Below are 19911 nucleotides of genomic sequence, written 5' to 3' on the forward strand. Positions count from 1 at the left end.
TCATGTCCTGAGCTGGATGGAGCAGGATGGCACAAGATTTCGTCATGCTACTCAGGATGGCATGCAACTTAAGACTTATGGGCCGGGATCGGTGGCTCATGCCTGTAATCCCAGCACTTTGGGAGGCCGAGGCGGGTGGATCACCTGAGGTCAGGAGTTCGAGACCAGCCTGGCCAACATGATGAAACCCCGTCTCTACTAAAAGCATAAAAAATTAGCCAGGGGTGATGGCGAGTGCCTGTAATCCCAGCTACTCAGGAGGCTGAGGCAGGAGAATCACTTGAACCCGGGAGGCGGAGCTTGCAGTGAGCCGAGATTGCGCTTGAACAGAAATTAAAAGAAATTTAAAAATGTGTAAGCAGAAACTCAGTTGTATGTAAGAAAACCCAATTCCCCCTGAAAAACAGAAAGAGCTGGAGTCCTTTAAAAATTAACTGTTTTTCTGTGGCTAGTGAGCCTTATCTCTCCTCCTTTCCCAGGCATTGTGAAGACCCTGTTTCTCTAGCTGTGCAGCTGCAAGGTCACTAGACAGATAAACTCAAGTCATAAAATGGTGGCGGGCACCTGTAGTCCCAGCTACTCGGGAGGCTGAGGCAGGAGAATGGCGTGAACCCAGGAGGCGGAGCTTGCAGTGAGCCCAGATCGCGCCACTGCACTCCAGCCTGGGCGACAGAGCGAGACTCCATCTCAAAAAAAAAAAACAAAAAAACCCCCAAAAAAACCATGTTTTTCCTTGAAAAATAAGAAATGATGTAATGCATGTCCCAATTAATTAAACAACTGTCTCTGTTTCTCGCTTCTGTAGTATGCTTCCCCCTGCACAGATCTCCCCCAACCTCATGAAATGCTTAAAAGGTAACTTAACTCTTTGTTCAGGGCTCAGTCCTTTGGATGTGAATCTGACTGGGCTGGTGCACCTAAATAATAAATATCCTCCTCAACCCCATTGGTCTCTCTAATTCCTTATCAATCCCCAGCAGTGCCACTGAACTCCAGCCTGGGCAACAAGAGCAAAACTCCGTCTCAAAAAAAAAAAAAAGACTTCTGAATGGTTTTCATTTCTGATATTATTCATTTTATATCTTCAGACCACGGTTGACGATGGGTAACTGAAACCAAAGAAAGTGAAACTGCAGATAAGGGGGACCTACTGTATTCTTTAGAGCAGTACTCCCTAGAATAATAGACAGGAGTGTGAAAGTTTGGCTGGCACTCAGAATTTGGACAAACATTTCAAAAAATATGCTTCTCTGTCTCTACAACAAAATATAAATATCTGAAACCACCTAACCAAATTAATGACAAAAGCCAGCTCATGAGTTGTAAGATATTTTTCAAGCAGCTGGTCAGCTAAACAAGTTTCCCCACCTTAATTTAACCAGAGAAAAATGCCTTATGTCACGAATCTTGAAGCCACCATGATGAGTGATGTTATAAAACTGGAAGTGGCTGATGATTATAGAAAACTGTCGGCCGGGCACAGTGGCTCATGCTGTAATACTAGCACTTTGGGAGGCAGAGGTGGGCGATCACTTGAGGTCAGGAGTTCGAGACCAGCCTGGCCGACATGATGAACTCCCATCTCTACTAAAAATATTTTGAAAAATTAGCTGGGCGTGGTGGTGGACGCCTGTAATCCCAGCTACTCGGGAGGCTGAGACAGGAGAGTCACTTGAACTTGGGAGATGGAAGTTGCAGTGAGCTGAGATCACACCATTGCACTCCAGCCTGAACAACAAGAGTGAAACTCTATCTCAAAAAAAGAAAGAAAAGAAAAGAAAACTGTCCACTGTCTGAAGACACAGGTTTATTCAGGAAATCTCTGGTTTATTTTGATTATTGCTTCACTCCTGCAACCTTGCTGCAATAAAGCCCACATGTACAGCCAGTGCAAGAGATATAAAGAACATTTGAGTTTGCCACTACAGAAACGACACAAATATCCAACTTTAGAGGTTATCTGGGCAAACTGTTACACCACCACATCTTGTAATATTATATAAGCACTAAAAAATCATGAAGCAAGGCCGGGCACTGTGGCTCACGTCTGTAATCCCAGCATTTTGGGAGGGCAAGGCAGGTGGATCACTTGAGGTCAGGAGTTCAAGAACAGCCTAGCCAAAATGGTGAAACCTTATCTCTACTAAAAATACATAAATTAACCACACGTGGTGGCGTGCACCTGTAATCCCAGCTACTAAGAAGGTTGAGGCAGGAGAATCACTTAAACCCAGGAGGTGGAGGTTGCAGTGAGCTAAGATTGTGCCATTGCACTCCAGCCTAGGTGACAGAGCAAGACTCTGTCTCAAAAAAAAAAAAAAATTATGAAGCAGAAATCTATTTATTGACATGATGAGTAAACCTATAAAAAGATGCTTTTTATATGCTTATTGAAAATCAAAGAAATATATATTTAAACCTAAAGATATGTAATTTCTGAGATTATCTGTAGTAAAAAAAATCTAAGCCAGGCACAGTGGCTCATGCCCATAATCCCAACATTTTGGGAGGCTGAGGTGGGAGGATCACTTGAGCCTGGGAATTTGAAATCAGCCTGGGCAACATAGCAAGATGACGTCGCTACAAAAAAAAAATTAACTAGGGATGGTGGTGCACACCTGTAGTCTAGCTACTTGGGAGGCTAAGGTAGGAGGATCACAGAGCCCAGAGGTCAAGGCTGAAGTGGGCTATGATCATGCCACTGCACTCCAGCTTGAGCAATAGAGCAAGATCCTGACTCAAAAAAAAAATTAAACAAAAATTTGAAAATAAGCCAGGTGTGGTGGCACATGCCTGTAGTCCCAGCTACTCGGGAAGCTGAGGCAGGAGAATCACTTAAACCTGGGAGGCAGAGGTTGCAGTGAACTGAGATCGTGCCACTGCATTCCAGCCTGGGTCTCAGAGCGAGACTCTGTTTCAAAAAAACAAACAAAAAGCTTTATTTAGGGCTGGGTGCCATGGCTCATGCCTGCAGTCCCAGCACTTTGGGAGGCTGAGGTGGGCAGATTACCTGAGGTCAGGCATTTGAGACAAGCCAGGCAGATCACAAGGTCAGGCATTTGAGACCAGCCTGGACGACATGGTGAAAACCCACCTCTACTTAAAAAAAAAAAAAAAAAAAGGCCGGGCGTGGTGGCTCACACCTGTAATTCCAGCACTTTGGGAAGCCAAGGCGGGCGGATCACAAGGTCAGGAGTTCGAGACCAGCCTGGCCAATATGGGGAAACCCCATCTCTACTGAAAATACAAAAATTAGCTGGGCGTGGTGGCAGGCGCCTATAATCCCAACTACTCGGGAGGCTGAGGCAGGAGAATCACTTGAAACCAGAAGGCAGAGGTTGCAGTGAGCCAAGATCATGCCTCTGCATGCCAGCCTGGGCAACGAGAGCAAAACTCTGTCTCAAAAAAATAAATAAAAAATAAGGCCAGGCGTGGTGGCTCACATCTGTAATCCCAGCACTTTGGGAGGCTGAGGCAGGTGGATCACCTGAGGTCAAGAGTTTGAGACCAGCCTGACCAACATGGTGAAACCCCATCTATACTGAAAATACAAAAAGTAGCCGGGACTGGTGGCGCATACCTGTAATCCCAGATACTCGGGAGGCTGATGCAGGAGAATCGCTTGAACTCAGGAGGCAGAGGTTGCAGTGAGCTGAGATCACTCCATTGCACTCCAGCCTGGGCAACAAGAGCAAAACTCCCTTTCAAAAAAATAAAATAAAATATAGGAACAACCTAAATGCCCATCAATTGGGGAATGGTTGAATAAATTATGGTACACCCATACTATGGAACGGTACAAAGATATTTTAAAATAAAATAGATCTAGGCCGTGAGCGGTGGCTCATGCCTGTAATCCCAGCACTTTGGGAGGCCAAGGCAGGGGGATCACCTGAGGTCAGGAATTCAAGACCAGCCTGGCCAACATGGCAAAACCCCGTCTCTACTAAAAGTACGAAAATTAGCCAAGTGTGGTGGCGCACACCTGTAATCCCAGCTATTCTGGAGGCTGAGGCAGGGAGAATCACTTGAACCTGGGAGGCGGAGGTTGCAGTGAGCTGAGATCGAGCCATTGCACTCCAGCCTGGGTGACAGAGCGAGACTCCATCTCAAAAAATAAATAAATAAAATAGATCTATTTATATATTTACAAGGAAAAGTATCTACTATATACAGTGAATTATTTTTAAAGCCTCTGAATAATATGTATAGACAAGCTTCTCCCCTTACATTTCAATGTCTACAGTCACAGAAAAAAAGAATGTCAACTCTTCCCTCCACCAACAGATGGCATTAGCTATAATGAATGGTCTTTGTGAACTACATACAATTCAACAATGTTGCTGTTCTTGTGTCCAAGTAATGTTTCACATATTATCAACCCCACAGTAGCCAAAGAAGAATAAAGCCAGGGAGAATTCTGAACATGCAAACAATTGTATAAGAAACAAACATAGAAATAATATTTACTTTGTGGAGGAGATTGCCACAGTGGGAACAGATGGGGATCTCACTCTGTCACCCAGCCTGGAGTGCAGTGGCACAATCATGGCTCACTGCACCCTTGAACTCCTAGGCTCAAGCAATCCTCCCACCTCAGCCTCCTGAAGAAGCTATAAGCGGGTACCATCACGCCCGGCTAATTTTATTATTAATTTTGTAGAGACAGAGTCTCACTGTGTTGCCCAAGCTGGTCTTGAACTCCTGGCCTCAAATGATCCTCTGGCTTCAGCTTCGCAAAGCACTGGGATTATAGGCATGAGCTACTGTACCCGGCCAGGAACAGTTTTAAAGGACAAAAAAAGGCCGGGCACCGTAACTCACGCCTGTAATCCCAGTACTTTGGGAGGCCGAGGCAGGGGGACTGCCTGAAGTCAAGAGTTTGAGACTAGTCTGGCCAACATGGTGAAACCCCATCTCTACTAAAAATGCAAAAAAAATTAGCCGGACCTGTTGGCATGCGACTGTAATCCCAGCTACTCGAGAGGCTGAGGCAGGGGAATTGCTTGAACCAGGGAGGCGGAGTTTGCAGCGAACCGAGATAGCACCACTGCCCTCCAGCCTGGGTGACAGAGCAAGACTCCATCTCAAATAAATAAATAAATAAATGGACAAAAAGATAAAGCATGTAGCACAGGAAAAGAAGAAGGAAAACAGAATGATAAAATGGAAAAAGAATCAGTTTATGGCTAAATAATCAGAATCAAATTGGACCTCTATCAGCTTATTTGTCTGGAAATAAGTAGTGAGGAAGAGTCAAAGTTTAGGCCTGAATTTAGATCAGCCCTCATGAATTCAAGGAGACAGAGGGATATGAGCCCCAGAACCAAAAGCCCCCCTTCACCCCAGGTCACCCCAGGAACTGGGGCTGCTTCCCTTTGCCTGCCACTCCTCCGAGCAGCTCCACTGCCTAAGGTTCCACCTCGACCTCTTAGAAAGAAGAGACCCTGAGATCAGGTAGTCTCGCTACATTGATCCCACAGCCTGGGGGTTGGAGAAGAAGGAAGAGTGACAGATGTTCCTGCTTGCTTCACCCTTGCAGAGCTTTTGTATTGCCAATGTCAGTCACCCCACAAATACTTGATCCTGAAGAAAGTGAAGGTTTGTCCTAAAAGAACTCCAGCAAAAGGCAAGGCAGAACCAAACCAAACCAAACAGGTCCTGGTCAAACAGGCAGTTTTCCAAATATATCCAAAAAATCTAAATATGTCAATACATTTTTAAAAACTAGCTGGGCGCGGTGGCTCACGCCTGTAATCCCAGCACTTTGGGAGGCTGAGGCAGGCGAATCACAAGGTCAGGTGTTCGAGACCAGCCTGGCCAACATGGTGAAACCCCGTCTCTACTAAAAACAGAAAAAAATTAGCCAGGCATAGTGGCGGGCGCCTGTAATCTCAGCTACTCAGCAGGCCGAGGCAAGAGAATAGCTTGAACCTGGGATGCGAAGGTTGCAGTGAGCCGAGATCACTCCACTGCACTCCAGCCTGGGAAACAGAACAAGACTCCGTCTCAAAACAAAAAAACAGAAACACTTTCTTCCAGACCGTCCACCATCCCCACCACAGCCCTCTACCCCAGGCACAACTACCTACCTCCCAGACACAGGTTTAAGACAGCCTCAATCTGGCTGAGTGAATTGACTCACACCTATATAGTCCCAGCACTTTGGGAGGTCAAGGCGAGAGGATCGCTTGAGCCCAGGAGTTCGAGACTAGCCTGGGCAACATAGAGAGACCTTGTCTTTACAAATAAAAAAATTTAAAAAATGGTTTTTTTTTTTAATAGTGCGGTGGCTCATGCCTGTAATCCTAGCACTTTGGGAGGCCGAGGTGGGCAGATTGCCAGAGCTCAGGAGTTCAAGACCAGCCTGGACAATATGGTGAAACCCTGTCTCTACTAAAAATACAAAAATGTAGCCAGACATGGTGGCACAAGCCTGTAGTCCCAGCTACTCAGGAGGCTGAGGTGTGAGAATCGCTTGAACCCGGGAGATGGAAGTGAGCCTAGATCGCGCCACTTCACTCCACCCTGGGTGACAGCGAGACTCTGTCTCCAAAAAAAAAAAAAAAATAGCCAGGCATGGCGGTGCACACCTGTAATCCCAGCTACTCAGGAGGTTGAGGCAAAAAGGATTGCTGAAGCCCAGGAGGTTGAGGCTGCCGTGAACTGTGTCTGTGCCGCTGCACTGTAGCCTGAGCAACAGAGTAAGATTCTGTCTCTAAAAAGAAAAAGGAAGAAAGAAAAGACAGCTTCAATCAGAGAGGAAGTAGAGGCAAACAGAAGAAGGATGGCCTCATTTTGATTTTCTGTTGGTTCTGGAATCTGCTTCCCTCTGGCTTCTACAGTTTCTCCCCGGTTGACTTTCAGGAAAGGAGGGAGCAATCCAAACCAGTTCATCATCTAAAATTTGGGGGCTCACTGCTTCTTTTAAAATTAAGGTTGAAGTATAATTTACATATAGAAAAATGCACAGGACTTGAGTGTACAGTTTGATGAGTTTTGACAAACATATGCAACAGTGAAACCAATATTCTCAACAAGATTTAGGCCATTTTAATCAACCCAAACGTTTCCTCCATGCCACACACCAGTCAATCCCCTTCAGAGGCAACCATTGTTCTAATTTTCACAACCACAAATTAGTTTCTACCTGTCCTCACACTTCATATGAAAGGAATCACTCAGTATTGCTCTCTTGTATCTTGCTTCTTTCACTTAATCTTTTTTTTTTTTTTACACAGGGTCTCACTCTAGTGCCCAGGCTGGAGTACAGTGGCGTGATCTCGGCTCACTGCAACCTCCGTCTCCCGGGTTCAAGTGATTCTCCTGCCTCAGCCTCCCAAGTAGCTGGGATTACAGGTGCCCACCACCATGGCCGGCTAATTTTTATATTTTTAGTAGAGACGGGGTTTCACCACGTTGGCCAGGCTGGTCTTGAACTCCTGACGTCAGGTGATCTGCCCTCCTCGGCCTCCCAAAGTGCTGGAATTATAGGTGTGAGCTACCACGCCCAGCCTAAATCCTAAAAGTATTTTAAAATCTAAAAATATGGGAGGCCAAGGCAGGTGGATCACTTGAGCCCATTAGTTCAAGACTAGCCTGGGCAACGTAGTAAGACCTCATCTGTGCTAAAAAAAAAAAAAAAAAAAAAATTTAACTTTTTAAAAAATGGCAAGTAACACTGGTGTCTGTAAAAAGAAGAAATCTAAAAATAAAAAAGTTTACTTTCAAAGAAAGGTTGGAGGTGGCTAAACAGATCTAGCTAAAGCCTTTGTGTCAGGTAAGTATCATTTGCTTCTGGGGAACCCCAATTCTTTTAGCATGTACCCCACTCCACTTATCTGGAAAAAAATCTGGAGCAACAATGCTTGACCTCAACCCAAAGTTATAGAAGGAAACATAATTGACTTCAAATAATATAGCAAACTTTAAGTCCACATATAAAAATTGACTGTTGTCCAGACACAGTGGCTGACACCTATAATCTCAGCACTTTGGGAGGCCGAGGTAGGAGGGTCACTTGAGTCTACAAGTTTCAGACCAGCCTGGGCAACATAGCAAGACCCTATCTCAACAAAAAATTTTTTTTAAATTAAGCAAGTATGATGGGGGGAGCCTGCAGTCCCAGCTACTTGGGAGGCTGAAGTAGGTGTATTGCATGAGCGCAGGAGGTCAAAGCTACAGTGAGTTGTGATCATGCCACTGCACTTCAGCCTGGGCAACAAAGCAAAGACCTTGTTTCAAATTTTTTTTTTTGAGACAGAGTCTCGCTCTGTCGCCCAGGCTGGAGTGCAGTGGCACGATCTTGGCTCACTGCAAGCTCTGCCTCCCAGGTTCACACCATTCTCCTGCCTCAGCCTCCCAAGTAGCTGGGACTACAGGTGCCCACCAACACACCCAGCTAATTTTTCTATTTTTTAGTAGAGACGGGGTTTCACCGTGTTAGCCAGGATGGTCTCCATTTCCTGACCTCATGATCCACCCACCTCGGCCTCCCAAAGTGCTGGGATTACAGGCGTGAGCCTCCGCGCCCGGCCTCAAAATATTTATATAAATTTACTGTCACTCAAAATCTAGGTTTGAAATTCACTCTTGGTCACTAAAGGGGCAGGTGCAGAGTTTTTCTGTCCTGGGTCCTCAGCCTCGTGCCCCATTTCTAGCTCTCTTCCCTGCCCCTCTGCCACCCCACTCCTACCCCCACATGGGACTGCTGCTGTGGAATATGCTTTCTCAATTTCCCAAAAGTCTGAGGTCATCCAAAGAGCCCCCTTACTTACTTAGCAAGTACAGGAGAAGCCTTGCAAATCATTTTTTATTTGCTAGAATTTTCTTTTCACCATTTTTTTCTCCTCTCAAAAGGAAACTTTCCATCCTGCAGGAAGAAGACAAAATAATTATCTCATTCACGTGGTCAATGATAATGACTGTGATAAATGGTCCCAATAAAGAGATTCTTGGGTGAACAGGGATCTCCAAGCATTGCCACGATAGTACACAGAGAGTTTTATCTGTGGTTTATGTACACAAATAAGTTCTGATTGACAGAAAGACTGTGGACTCAGCAGCTGACATGTAAAAGGGCAGGATGAGGCCAGGCGTGGTGGCTCATGCCTGTAATCCCAGCACTTTGGGAGGCCGAGGCGGGCAGATCACCTGAGGTCAGGAATTCAAGACCAGCCTGACCAACATGGTGAAACCCCATCACTACTAAAAACACAAAATTAAGCAGGTGTGGTGGCGCATGTCTATGAGCCCAGCTACTTGGGAGGCTGAGGCAGGAGAATCACTTGAACCCAGGAGGCTGAGGTTGCAGTGAGCTGAGATCACACCATTGCACTCCAGCCTGGGCTACAAGGTGAAACTCTATCTCAAAAAAAGAAAAAAAAAAGAGCAGGATGCCAAATGAGCAGGATGCCTCCTTTCTGGGTCTCCTGCCCCCCTTGTATGTCTGCAGGACTACTCGGGGAGGTGACTCCCATGCTCTCTGCCCACATCAATTTGCTTCAGGCTGTACACTTGGCTGTGTCTCTTGGACAAAAACCACCATGTGCCCCAGTTGTGGTCCCTAATATATCCTCAATGCTGGCCAGACCACTCCTGCTCATAGGTCACCGCTCCACCCTGTCACCATCACCTGATTGGATACCAGTTCTCCTCTGATTCACCCCTCATGCAGGCTGCAGCTTTGAGTTGCCCAGGAGGGCCATTTCTAACCCCTGAGCAACTGTCAAAGAAAAACAAGCCAGACACTAGTTAAAGCAGTGAAAACAGATTATATGCAGTAATGAGGGGCAGTAGGGAAAGGAGCTGAGATCTCTTCTGGTTTACCCAGAGGTGACAGCATTTTAAAGGGAGAATGGGAGTGGGAGTGGGAGTGGGTGGAGGCAAGCAGGGACTAAAGGGAAAAATGATCAAGTGAAAATGCAGTCGGCCAGCTGTGTCTGCTAGCTGGTGATCAACAAGGTTGGGATTCTGTCCTCCCACAGAGACTGGGAGACAGAGGCCCTCCTGATAATCACATTTCAAAGGAATGGCTTTCAGGTCTTTGAGAAAGGTAAGTTGTAGGAGATAGACACACATCTCAAAGGGGCAGAGGAAGGAGTCTCAATAGGAAGCCCTTTTCATGAATGCTTTGCAAAAGGGAGGTCAGGGGTCTATGTTAGGTGCTGGCTGCAACAAACAGATAATTCTTTTGACAGCCCGGAGATTTTACAGACAGGAACTTAAAAGGGGGCTGGATGGTCCCAGAGATGCCACCTTAGGCTGCTAGAAGCCATGCTAGGGCTGGTCAAATCTCTTAGCACAGGAGTTTGGAGTCATTAGGTGAAAAGAGTTCTTGCAGTTCTCACTACCATCACACCAGACCCAGAACCCAACCAGGGCCACTGACCTTGCCCTTGCTATTTGCCTGCCTGCCAACAACCTCTGTTCTTGTCCATGAGCTGCCAACAGCCTCACCAATAATTGCTACTTACATATTTGACTCTGCAGCTCACAGTCTGCTGCTGGCGGAGGAAGGACTCAACTTCCTTCACAGCTTGGACTCCTGGTGCTACAGCTTCATCAACTTTTATGCCTAGATTAGTTTCCTTCCCCAGTGCAACCATGAGCCACCACCTGGAGGTCCCAGTTATAGCCACACCCCGTGCAAAGAGCCACTGCCTACATCCCACCCAAGGCCCCACGTCTGAGCCTAGCATGGTGTATTCCTTCTTCTCCATTGTCGCCTCTCTCTCTGGAACACAATTGCACCTACGGTGTGGTTCCATCCCCCACCAAACATGCCCAGGTAAATTTGAGCCCCAAGTGAGGGCAAAGCTCACATTTTTCACCTGGTGCTCCTAAACCTGTGTAAATAAACAGTTCTAACCACCCAGCCGGAAGCTATTTTATACTGTTATCTAATGTGGGCTTTGTTCCTGAATCTTTCCGCCCATTTGGGAAGCAGGTAGGACATTTGAAGCTCATTCCCTCAGGAAGTGATGGGGGATACAGCAGAACAAAGAGTCCATTCTTAGCTTTTGAGTTTCAAATAGACCTTTGAAATTTATGCCAGAGAGCATATTTGTGGGGGGAAATAGGGGCAGGAGTTGAATTTTTAAATCTAAAGCCTGGGCGGGGTGCAGTGGCTCACATCTGTAATCCCAGAGCTTTGGGAAGCCAAGGAGAGGATCACTTAAATCCAGGAGTTTTGAGACCAGCCCGGGCAATATAGTGAGACTCTGTTTCTACAAAAAATAAACAAAAATTCACCAGGCATTTGTGGAGTACCTACAGTCCTAGCTATTTAGGAGGCTGAAGTTAGAGGATCACTTGAGATGGAGAGTTTGAAGCTGCATGAGCCATGATCGCGCCACTGCACTCCAACCTGGGCAACACAGTGAGATCCTGACTCATAAAATAAAATAAAATCTGGCGGGGTCCAGTGGCTCATGCCTGTAATCCCAGCACTTTGGGAGGCCGAGGCGGGCGGATCACCTGAGGTCAGGAATTTCAGACCATCCTGGCCAACATTGTGAAACCCCATCTCTACTAAAAATACAAAAATTAACCAGATGTGGTGTCACTCGCCTGAAATTCCAGCTACTCGGGAGGCTGAGGTGGGAGAATTGCTTGAACCCGGGAGGTGGAGGTTGCAGTAAGCCGAGATGGACTCCAGCCTGGGTGACAGAGTGAGGATCCATCTCAACAAAAAATAAAATAAAATAAAATCTAAAGCCTGATAAAAGTTTGTGTCTCAATAAATTCAGCGTGATGAAGTACAGCAATAGCAGCTTCAAGATTGAGAGGAGAGGGGCAAGTTGGGGAGGAGGGAGAGGGCTCTTAGGTGTGTCACTGAGAAGAGGCCCTGTTCCATGTCATGCTAGTTCCCTGGCCCATTCTCAAGGGTAAGAATGATGTCAGACCCCATCAAGTCTCACTGAGGATCCAAGAGCAGAGAAGACCAAAGGCGGATGTTCTGGGAGGCTCCTGCAGCTCAAGCTTTGGGCCCTTTACTTGCACCGGCCTCTTCCAAGGCCCTGGACCTAATTTCATATTAATGGCTTTTATTTTCTTTAGAGAAGACCCCTAGAACTGCTTCAGGATCTGCCCCTGAAGAGGCCCTCAGCCTCACTTTCTCAGAAAGAAGCCCAGGACACTAGCCTGTTGGACGTAAGACCACAAAGAGCAAAAACATACCCTGGATGAGGCCCCAGATCAACCAGCTCCCAGCCAAACCCCCAGCCAACTGCAGTTGCAAGTGGTCTCGGCCAAGACCAGGAGAAGAACCATCCATCCCACCTCAAATAGCTGACCCACAGAATCATAAACAAATAAGACAGTGTTGTCATAAGCCACTAAATCCAAGAGTGTTTTGTTATACAGAAATAGATAACTGATGCAGTGAATTTGGACAAGTCATCAAAAAAAAAAGAATTTTTGGATGAGTCACTTTATTCACTCAAAATAATATTTACTGGGAAAAAGAAGTGAAGGGCGGCAGAATACGCCACCCCAAAATATGCTATTTTGGCTTAAGAATTATTTTGAGTTAAAGGCATGAACACTGACATTTTTTCTTTCTGAAAGCAAATTCCCAGTGACAGTTGTTCTTTCAGGCCAGGTGCAGTGGCTCACACCTGTAATCCCAACAGTTTGGGAGGCCCAGGCAGGAGGATTGTTTGAGTCCAGGAGTTCAAGACCAGCCTCGGCAACATGGTGAAACCCCGTCTCTATTAAAAATACAAAAATTAGCCGGGCGTGGTGGCACATGCCTATCATCCCAGCCACAAGGGAGGCTGAGACACAAGAACTGCTTGAACCCAGGAGGCAGAGGTTGCAGCGAGCCAAGATTGTACCACTGCACTCCAGCCTGGGCCACACAACAAGACTTCATCTCAAAAAAAAAAAAAAAAAAGCTGGACACAGTGGCTCACACCTATAATCCCAGCACTTTGGGGTGCTGAGGCGGGCAGATCACTTGAGGTCAGGAGTTCGAGACCAGCCTGGCTATCATGGTGAAACCCCATCTCTACTAAAAAAATACAAAAATGAGCTGGGCATGGTGGCGGGCACCTGTAATCCCAATTACTCGGGAGGTGAGGAAGGAGAATCACTTGAACCTCGGAGGCAGAGGTTGCAGTGAGCTGAGATCGCACCACTGAACTCCGGCCTGGATGACAAGAGCGAGACTCCATCTCGAAAAAAAAAGAAAAAAAAATATCTTATGTTAGCAGGGCTCTCAAAGGCAAGCACTGAATATAACAACTGGAATGGAAAAACTGAAAGAAGCTCTCCTAGTACCTAAGCAAAGCCATCCTCAATCCTAAAGCTGGGGGGCCCTGGAGTACCCTCCCCAGAAGTCTTTCTTACCCAGGATTCAGTGTACACAAATTGAAAGACTGAGGGAATGAGTAGGTTTCCTAACTCAGTTCTCCATGCCAAAGTTCATCCTCCTACGGGCTGAGAGCAGGGTAGAACTATTTCAGGCCCAACGTCAACATCCTTGAGAAATTCTTATCTGGAAAGAGTGGGGAGGTCGCCATGGCAACCTGTCCCAGGCCCAGCCCTGGCACAGCTCCAAGGCACACAAATAAAGCCATTGGAATGTGGTGCAGGGCTCAGGGCGGGATAACTAGAAAGTTGCCAAGTTTCCATGAAAACCAACAATGTGAGGCCTCAGCCTCTGGAAGATGTCAGTAGGGAAGCTTGGGTCCCCATAGGGTCTACCCATGGAAATATAACACATTCCTAAATAGCACATATGTGCGCGCACACAGAATCACACGCACACAGCCTGCTTGGACGACAGCGACACTGCTTCTTGAAAAAGAGCCTTGTTGAAAGGAGAGCACTGGCCTTAGAGCCAGACAGAGATTCCAGTACCCGCCCTGTCAATTCCTGGGAACCCCAGGTCAGTTTCTGAACGAGTTATACTCGTGGCCACCTCCCTTGCCTTCTCCATGTCTTTGTTCCAAGGTCATCTCCATGAGACATTTCCTGGTTACTTTATTTATTTATGTATTTATTCTATTTATTTATTCATTTTTCTTGAGATGGAGTCTTGCTCTGTCGCCCAGGCTGGAGTGCAATGGCACAATCTCGGCTCACTGCAACCTCCACCTCCAAGGTTCAAGTGATTCTCCTGCCTCAGCCTCCCAAGTAGCTAGGATTACAGGCATGTGCCACCACGCCCAGCTAATTTTGTATTTTTAGTAGAGGTGGAGTTTCACCATGTTGGCCAGGCTGATTTTGAACTCCTGACCTCAGATGATCCACCTGCCTTGGCCTCCCAAAGTGCTGGGATTACAGGCATGAGCCACCTTGCCCAGCCGCCCTAGTCACTTTAAATCAAATTGCAGGCTGGGCACAGTGGCTCACGCCTGTAATCCCAGCACTTTGGGAGGCCAAGGCGGGTGGATTGCTTGAGGTCAGGAGTTCAAGACCAGCCTGACCAACATGGTGAAACCCCGTCTCTACTAAAAGTACAAAAGTTAGCCGAGCATGGTGGTGCATGCCTGTAATCCTAGCTACTTGGGAAGCTGAGCAGGAGAATTGCTTGAACCTGGGAGGTTAAGGTTGCAGTGAGCCGAGATCGTGCCACTGCACTCCAGCCTGGGTGACAGAGCAAGACTCTTGTCTCAAAAAAACAAGAAAAAACCAGAAAGAAATCAAATTGCAGCCTCACGCATCCCCCACGCTCCTACTCTTCTTTATTTTTCTCCATGCTCTTAGCACCACCTGACATGCTCTATATTTTACTTCCTTAACTTATTTATTGCCTTGTTAATGTCACTTCCACAGGGACAGGGATTTTTGTCCCTTTTGCCCATGCTCTACCTCCAGCACCTAGAAAATACCTGGCATGTAGTAGGTGCACAAGGAAGATTGTTGAGTAAATGCATGGACTTCTGTGAACATTAGTTTTGTCATTAGCAAAATAGGAGTCATTCTACCACCACAGGGTTAATGTGAGGGTTGAAGGAGATGTTATGGCATTAGTGCCCAGTCCTTAGCAGGGGTACCGGTGTCACTTCTGGTTACATCCTGCATTTGGTGAGGTCCCCTCCTCACCTTCCTGTAGTACTTAGATCACATTTAAGAACAATTTTCATGGTATCTTACTTTCTGCCTGGGAAGGGGTATACCTGACCCCTGAGCCCAAGAATTTATCTGTGTCCTAGTCCTGCAAAACCACTAGACATTAAGCTGGGTGTGGTGGCTCACACCTGTAATCCCAGCACTTTGGGAGGCTGAGGCAGGCGGATCACTTGAGGTCAGGAGTTCGAGACCAGCCTGGCCAACATGATGAAACCCCATTTCTACTAAAAATACAAAAATTAGCCAGGCATGGTGGTGGGCACCTGAAATCCCAGCTCCCCCGAAGGCTGAGGCAGGAGAATCACTTGAACCCAGGAGGCAGAGGTTGCGGTGAGCCATGATGGCACCATTGCACTGCAGCCTGGGCGACAGAGCAAGACCCTGTCTCAAAAAAAACACACAAATAAAACCACTAGACATTAAAGACAGCAGAATCAGAGATTCAGTCCACAGAGAATTTTGCTCTAAATATTTGTTAGGAGTCTGTGTAAATAAACTAACTCATTAATAGGAAAGCACATCTCCAAAAATATAAAGATTTGAACAAGCAGGAACTGTTTCACCTGTAAACGGAGAGAACAGATCATTTCTTGCATCCTTAACACATAACAGGTGGTGTATTAGGCATCTGACATGTCTTCTGTCATTTCCGTCTGTGTCAACCTTATAAGGAAGGTATTTAAGAATGAAGAAACTGGACAGGTGCGGTAGCTCACACCTGTAATCCTAGCACTTTGGGAGGCCGAAGCGGGTGGATCACTTGAGGTCAGGAGTTCAAAACCAGCCCGGCCAACATGGTGAAACCCCATCTCTAGTAAAAATACAAAAAAATTAGCCAGGCGTGGTGGCAGGCGCCTGTAATCCCAGCTACTTGGGAGGCTGAGGCAGGAGAATTGCTTGAACCTGGGAGACAGAGGTTGCAGTAAGCCAAGATTGTGCCACTGCACTCCAGCCTGGGCGACAGAGCAAGACTCTGTCTCGAAAAAAAAAAAGAAAAAAGGAATGAAGAAACTGAGGCCTAGGTTAGGAAACTGGCCTGAAGTCTCACAGCAGTAAGCAGTGCAGCAGGAGTTGAACCCAGAATCAATCAAGCTCCGCAGCTTGTGTTCTTCCTGTTGTCCCACCCACCTCTTTGAAAATTCATTTAATAAAAGGCCTCTCTGCCAAACTAAGGAGTTTGGATGTATTCTGTAAAATACATTCTAGATGCAATGCAATTCTAAAAATACAAAAAGCAACTGAGGTGTAAGTATTTGGGATCTACTAAGGAAGGAGGAATTGTTTCTTCCCGAGATAAATCAGAAAAGCTACGGAGAGGAGGTGGCACTTCCTCCCAGCCTAAATGCTTTAGGGACTCGTATTCCATTAACTCATCTTTCCAGAGTTCATCGCTGGCTTTTGGTTCTAACACATGACCATGAACAGCACTCTCTACTTATATGAGTTTTCCATCTTGTCATATTTTCAGCAGGTCATTCCTTTGGGATCCTTTATTTTTATTTATAGCCTTTTGCATCATCTGACTGCAAGAGTTTCGCATGTTCTGGCAACAGCCAGTATCTGGGGGATGGGAGTCTCCAAGCACTACAAATTTTTAAGAAAGAGGATATATGAATTTAAGGTAGCTTAAACTCTCCTAGAACATATAAAAAGATTAAGGAATAATGCCTTATAAATTTAATATAAATAAAATTACTATAATATAAATAAAATAACATATAAATTATATATATAATAAAATATAAATTTTATTTAATAAAAATAAAATTAATATAAATAAAAATTAATTTTGAAAATTTAAAAAAAAAAGAAAGAGGGTATGGAAGTTTCTCCAGAACAGAAACCTGCAAAGTCTAAAATCAAGGGCTATATCTAAGCAGTGTGCTGGAGTCTGCTTGAATCAACCCTTATGTTGAGTTACTTCAGGTAGCTTGAAATTAGACAAGGTAGAGTTATTTACACCACAGAAATCGACAAATGCTATAAATCAAGATCTTTTTTTTCCCTCCTATGGAGCCAGTTGTTAAACATTTACCAGCACACAACTGGCTATACCAGGTCTCCTGAAGCCCTGTCTATTATAAAACAGCAGAAAGAATCCTGGATTTGAAGTCAGGAAACTTGAGTTTTAGCCTGGTGTCATTATTAACACACTGTAAACCTTAGACAAGTCATTTCACCTCTCTCGGCCTCAGTTTCTTTACCTAGGGGAATTGGCTACATTCAAAACCCAGGATCACCGGGTGATAAGTTATTTCCCAAAAAAGAAAACAGGTCGGAGGTTCTTCAAGCTGTTTTCGATATTTTAAAAAGAAAAAAGAAAACCATGCATTAATCCTCTCGTAAGTCCACAAAGGTTAACTTAATTAATAAACTGTGTTTAATGCCTAAAATCTTTCAAAATATGAAACTCATGGAGAAAAAGATAGTAAGAGGAGTCAGCCGTCTGTTCCCCTAAATCCAATGAATTGACCACCTGAAATGGGACAGTCACTGTTGGTCACTAATGTTTCAGTGCTAAAGAAAACACTGCCCTGCCCTTGAGGAATTTACAGATTCAGGAGGCAGATAGACAGGCAAGTGTGCATCATAATAAATGGAATCTGTGTTCTGATGGGGTAAGAACTGGGCTTGAAGAGAGCATATAGCAGGGGCACTAACTGTTAGGAGGAGGCTTCTTGGGAGAAGGGACATCGAATGGGAATTAAAGCCCAGAGGTCCAGCCAGGTGTGATGGCTCATGCCTGTATTCCCAGCACTTTGGGAGGCCGAGGCGGGCAGATCACTTGAGTCCAGAAATTCGAGACCAGCCTGGCCAACATGGTGAAACCCCGTCTCTAATAAAAATACAAAAATTAGCTGAGTGTGGTGGCGGGCACCTGTGGTCCTAGCTACTCGGGAAGCTGAGGCAGAAGAATCTCTTGAACCCTGAAGTCAGAGGTTGCAGTGAGCCGAGATCACGCCACTGCACTCCAGCCTAGGCGACAGAGCCAGGCTCCATCTCATTAAAAAAAAAAAAGCCCAGAGGTCGGACAGTAGGAGTATTGGGGGAGTTGCAATCATTGAGAGCAACAAAAAAAGTCTGGTACAAGTTGATGCTGGGAAGGCACATAGGGCCTTTTGTATCAGGTAAGGGAATTCAGAATTTATCTCTAGCGTCCTGGGAAGCCACTGAAAGGTGTGTGAACAGGTGAGTAATTTGAGCTTTAGAAAACTCATCCAGGCTGTTGTATGGAGCATAAATGGAAAGGAAACTCCACTGGAAGCTCAGAGACCAGTTTAGAGGCTCTTGCGGCAAAATCAGAGCCTGGTGACCTGGGGTGGAGAGTGGATGGAGGAGAGGATGCACTAGGGCTTCAGGAACAAAGTGCCACACACTAGGGGGCTGAAAACAGCAGAAATGTATTCTCTCACAGTTCTAGAGGCTAGACAGCCAAAATCAAAGTGTCAGAGGGCCTCCGCCCCCTCGAGACTCCAGGTGGAATCCTTCCTCCCCTCTTCTTAGCCATCTCATGCCACTTTCTGCCTGGGCCATCACATGGGGCATTCTCCGTCTGTGTCTTCAAGTTGTCTTTTGATAAGGACAACAATCATTGGATTAATGACCCACCCTACTCCATTATTACTGTCTTAGATTATTGGGGCTACCGTAACAAAATGCCACAGACTGGGTGGCTTATAAACAACAGAAATTTTTTCTCACAGTTCTGGAGTCTGAGAAGTTCAAGGTCAAGGTGGCAGGGCTGGGCATGGTGGCTCACACCTGTAATCCCAGTACTTTGGGAGGCCAAGGTGGGCAGATCACTTGAGGTCAGGAGTTTGAGACCAGCCTGGCCAACATGGTGAGAGTGTCTGTACTAAAAATACAAAAATTAGCCGGGTGTGGTGGTGCACACCTATAGTCCCAGCTACTCGGGTGGCTGAGGCAAGAGATTCACTTGAACCGGGGAGGCAGAGGTGGCAGTGAGCCAAGATTGCGCCACTGCACCCCAGCCTAGGCAACAGAACAAGACCCTGTCTCAAAAGAGAAAAAAAAAAAAAAGATCAAGGTGCCAGCAGATTTAGTGTCTGATGAAAGTCTAATTTCTCACAGAGCCTTCTCACTCTGTCCTCACGTGTTGGAAGGGGTCTATTTCATGAGGACACTAATCCCATTCTTGAGGGCTCCACCCTCATGATCCAATCACCTCCCAAAGGCCCCCTACCTCCTAATACCATCACCTTGGCCATCAGGCTCTCAACATATGCATGGTGAGAAGGTGACTATTCAGACTGTAGCAATGACTTCATCTTAACTAATTATGTCTGCAACAATCCTATTTCCAAATACAATCACATTGTGTGATACTGGGGGTTAGGACGCAAACATAACTTTTTAGGGCCGGGCGCAGTGACTCACGCCTGTAATCCCAGTACTTTGGGAGGCTGCGGCGGACGGATCACCTGAGGTCAGAAGTTCAAGACCAGCCTGGCCAACATGGCAAAAGCCCATCTCTACTAAAAATATAAAAATTAGCCAGGCATGGTGGCAGACACCTGTAGTCCCAGCTACTCAGGGAGGTGTGAGCCACCGCACCCGGCCTCCAGGGCTCTCTATTAAAAAGAAATAAAGGCAGAGATTGCAGGGAGCTGAGATCGTGCCATTGCACTCCAACCTGGGCAACAGAGCATGACTCTGTCTCAGAAAAAACAAAAACAAAAAGAAACAGAGAGAGAGTAGATTTGAGATAGGAAATAAGCAGTTGCTGTCATGGTCCTCCCTTTGACTGGCAACATTCAAACACATCGTCTTCCCATGAAGAAAATGCATTTGGAGGCCAGGCACAGTGGC

This window comes from Pan paniscus, chromosome 1, assembly GCF_029289425.2.
Source record: "Pan paniscus chromosome 1, NHGRI_mPanPan1-v2.0_pri, whole genome shotgun sequence".
Classification (NCBI taxonomy): Eukaryota; Metazoa; Chordata; class Mammalia; order Primates; family Hominidae; genus Pan; species Pan paniscus.